This window comes from Galeopterus variegatus, unplaced genomic scaffold, assembly GCF_000696425.1.
Source record: "Galeopterus variegatus unplaced genomic scaffold, G_variegatus-3.0.2 Scaffold326, whole genome shotgun sequence".
Classification (NCBI taxonomy): Eukaryota; Metazoa; Chordata; class Mammalia; order Dermoptera; family Cynocephalidae; genus Galeopterus; species Galeopterus variegatus.
Window position 1 is genome coordinate 473,776 of NW_007726437.1, and position 4,805 is coordinate 478,580.

The 4,805-nt window shown below is 33.5% G+C and overlaps 1 protein-coding gene across 1 annotated transcript in view; it reads right to left on the minus strand.

Moving 5' to 3' along the window:
* ITGA8 (integrin, alpha 8) overlaps positions 1-4,805 on the minus strand; it is a gene marked incomplete at its 5' end in the record, with an annotated part of 186,133 nt that overhangs the window by 157,087 nt on the left and 24,241 nt on the right. The window lies entirely within an intron of this gene.

A 4,805-nucleotide genomic window follows, 5' to 3' on the forward strand; every position in this document is an offset into this window, starting at 1 on the left:
ATTGCAGTAGTCCTGCAATAAGAGTTGGGATGCAGACATGTCTTCAAGATACTGCTTTTATTTCTTTTGAATATATACCCTGATGTGGGATTGCTGAATTATATGGTAGAACTATTAATTTCTTGAGGAATTTTCACACCGTTTTCCATAATGTCTGTACTAAATTTCATTCCAGCAACATGTGCAAGTCTTCCCTTTTCTCCACATCATCAACAATCCTTGTTATCCTTTGCCTTTTTTTCTTTTTTCTTTTTTTTTTTTTTCGGTGGCTAGTCGGTATGGGGGTCTGAACCCTTGACCTTGGTGCTATCGACACTATTCTCTAACCAACTGAACTAACTGGCCAGTCTATCTTTTTGATAAAAGCCATTCTAACAGGTGTGAGGTGATATCTTAATGTGGTTTGATCTGTATTTTCCTGATGATTGGTGAGGTTTCCCATATATGTGTTGGCTATTTGTATGTGTTCTTTCGATAAATGTCTATTCAGCCTCTTTGCCCATCTTAAAATCAGATTATTACTATTATTACTATTTTTTGCTATTGAGTTGTTTGAATTCCTTATATATTTTGGATATTAACTCCTCATTAGATGTACGTTGTACAAATATTATCTCTCATTTCACAGGTTGCATTTTTCACTCTGTTGATTGTTTCCTTTCCTGTGTAGAAGCTTTTCAGTTTGATGCAATCCCATTTGTCTGTTTTTGCTGTTGTAGCCTGTGCTTTTGGGGTCATATATGAAAACTTTTATTGCCCAGACCAATGTCAAGAAACTTTTCTACTATGTTTTTTTCTAGTGTGATCAAAAATCTCCCTTCAAAGAAAAGCTCAGGAATGTGTGGCTTCACAAACAAATTCTACCATGTATTTAAAGAAGAATTAATGCCAAACATTCTCAAACTCTTGCCAAAAAACTGAAGAGGACGGAATACTTCCAAACTCACTTTTGAGGCCAGCATTACCTTGACACCAGAACTGTACAAGGACATTACGAGAAAAGAAAATTACAGGCCAATACCCTGATAAACATAGATGCAAAAATTCTCTACAAAATACTAGCAACTAGAATTCAGCAGCACATTAAAAGGATCATTCAACATGATTCAGGAGGATTTATCCCTGAGATGCAAGTGCAAATCAATAAATGTGATACACCATAGTAACAGAATGAAGGACAAAAACTGTTTGATCATCTCAATAGAAAAAGTATTAAAAAGTAGTAGGGATTGTTCAAAATTTAACATTCTTTCATGATAAAGACTGTCAACAAATTAGGTATAGAAGAAATGTACTTCAACACAATAAAGGACGTATATCACAATCCCACAGCTAACATCTCTTACTCAGTGAAAAGTTACAATCTTTTCCTCTAAGACAGGAGTAAGACAAGAATGTCCAATCTTACCACTTTTATTCAGCATAGTATTAGAAGTTCTAATCAGAGAAATTGGGCAAGATAAGGAAATAAAAGGCATCCAAATCCGAAAGTAAGACATTAAATTGTCCCTGTTTGCAGATGACATCTTATATATAGAAAACCCTAAAGACTCCACCAAAAAACTGTTAGAAATAACAAATGCAGTAAAATTGCAAGATACAAAATCTCCATACCAAAATATTTAGCATTTCTATACATTAGCAATGAACTATCTGAAAAGTAAATCAAGAAAACAATCTCATTTACAATACCATAAAAAATACTTAAGAATAAATTTAACCAAGAAGATGAAAGATCTGTACACTGATAACTATAACATGTTAATGAAAGAAATTGTAAAAGGCACAAATAAATGAAAAAGTACCCTAGATTCGTGTATTAAAAGAATTTATATTGTTAAAATGTTCACGCTACCCAAAGTGATCTACAGATTTAATGCAATCCCTATCAAAATTCCAATGACATTTTTTTACAGAAACAGAAAAAAAATGTCCTAAAGTTTGTATTGAACTATAAAAGACCATGAATAGCCAAAGCAATCCCGAGCAAATAAAACAAAGCTGGAAGCATCACAATACCTGACTTTGAAATACAAGTATATTACAAAGGTATAGTAATCAAAGCAGCATGGTACTAGCATAAAAACAGACACATAGATCAATGCAACAGAATAGAGAACCCAGAAATAAATCCACACATTTACAGTCAACTGATCTTCAACAAAGGAACCAAGAATACACAATGGGGAAAGGATAGTCTCTTCAACAAATGGTGTTGGGAAAACTGACTATCACATGCAGAAGAATGAAATCATACCCTTACCTCACTGCATATACAAAAATCAACTCAAAATGGATGAAAGACTTAAACATAAGACTTGAAACTGTAAAACTACTAGAAGAAAACAAAGGGAAAAACCCCACTTTGACATTGGTCTTGGCAAAGATATTTTGGATATGACCCCAAAAGCAAAAATAGACAAATAGAATTTCACCAAATGAAAGCTCCTACACAGCAAAGGAAACAGTCACAAAGTGAAGAGGTAACCTATGGAATGGTGAAAAATATTTGCAAGCCATGTCTCAATAAGGGGTTGATAATTAAAATGCATAAGGAAATGCAAACAACTCAATAGCAAGAAAACAAATAACCCAATTAAAAGCTGGGCAAAGAACCTGAATACATACTTCATAAAAGAATATATACAAATGGTCAACAGGTATGTGAAAAAATGCTCAACATTACTAATCACCAGCGGAATGCAAATTAAAAACACTATGAAACATCAGCTCACATCTTAGAATAGCTATTGTCAAAAAGACAAAAGATAACAAGTGTTGGTGAAGACGTAGAAGGAGGGAACCCTGTACACTGTGGGTGGGAATGTAAATTATTACAACCATTATGGAAAACAGCATAGAAGTTCCTCAAAAAACAAAAATAGAACCACTATATGATACAGCAATCTCATTTCTGGGTATATACATTACATGAGTAATGCTGCAAAGAGCACGGGAGTGTAGCTATCTCTTTCACATGGTGACGATGGTTAATGTGTGTATACTTGAAAATTGCTAAGAGAGGATATTTTAAATGTTCTTACCACACACAAAAAAGGTAACTGTGTTAGGTGATAGATAATGTTAATTAGTTTAATTTAATCATTCTACAATGTATACATATATCAAAACATCATACTCTCTGCCACAAATATATATAGTTTTTATTTGTCAATTAAAAAATACTTGAAAACCAATTTTCATACACAGGGATTTCTTTTTGAATAAGTCTAAAGATGATGGCTTTCACTCGATAAATATGATATGAAAACATGTATTTGAATCTGAAATTTCACAACTTACAAGAAGCATTTTCTTATGTTTTACATTTCAGAGATAACTGTACTGTCAACTTTTTGTGGTCTCTGATAGACTTGCATCTACAGTTCAGTTATTGATTTATTTCAGACTGAAGATCAAATATTTATAATTGCTCTAAGGAATTCCAAGTCTTTTCCAATAGTGAAACACATGAGATTCCCCCTGGTCCCAAACACATGAGATTTTCCCTGGTCTGAAAAGCACAGCATGCATTAGCAGGAACCAGCATGAAGGACTCCAAGGTCTTCATTTTTAACTGAGTAACATGTGTCCACACAGCCACAGAAGATAATGCCCCAACACAGTTTTACATACACTTTGCAGATGTCAGCATGAGGGGGCCATCTGGAGAGAAACTCAACCCAATTATAACACACTTTAGGTCTTAATAAAAAGCAGATATCTTTTCTTTCACTTTTTATTCCCCAGTCAACTTATTTTGCACATGGTTCTAACTGCGCATTTTTAACCGGAGCTTCATCAGTAATAGCTAATGAATTTCTAAAAACATTTGCACTAGGGCATTTTATTTGTATATGTTTCCTTTCGTATGCATTTTATTTTTCTTCCTTGACTCTATAATAAATATATTACGAAATGAACTTCTAACTCCTATTAAGTGAGGCCAAAATAAGCATGTAATTAAACTTTCAATTAAGTTTACTTATGATTACAGACTTAAAAAAATAAATTATACATACTCAATCTTAACCTAAAATTTACATTTTGACATGTTAGTATAAAATAATGAATTTCCTTCTTAAAAATGTTTCTGGACTTTTTAAAAAAACAAGTTCTGGAAATCCTCACCAAAAGTGCACACGATTGGCAAAGAATTAGGGCATTTTACAGCTTACAGCTTAAAATGAAAAATATAAATATTTCTGTTTGTGTCTAGGCAGTTTGGAAGATTCTAGAACTCAGAGCCTAAGGATCTTGCCACCACTAACTCGGTGACTTTGAGCAATTCATTTAGTCTTTTGGAGATTTTATTTCTTCTGTACAATGAGGCTGAGAATACCTTCCCCCTCTCCTCTTTCACAGGCAGTCATAAAGTCACAAAGATCACATGAGATAAGTGAATGTGAATGTTCTTTATAAGCTGGGAAGTCACATACTATAGAAATCTTGTAGCAATACAACTGAAGGCCCATAACTTTAAAAAAAATCTGTTAATTAGAAATCTGGAAGCTCAATCTTAGTCCAAGAATGGGAAGAAACTCACAGACAAACAAGTATAATATGTCATCATTAGTGATTTGTGGTACTCAGGAATAAAATTAATGACACCTCACAACACTATCAGTGTGGCTTTGATTAAGCACAAGAAGAAAGCACTATAGTAGCTTTGAAATTTCTACACTACTAAATAGCCATGAAAAGAAGACCAGCACCTCACAAATTCAAATGTAGTTAAAGGAGGTCCCAAAAGGACTTAAGAAAAGCAGGTATCTGTGAGGAAGAAAATGAATTCTGGGGGGAAA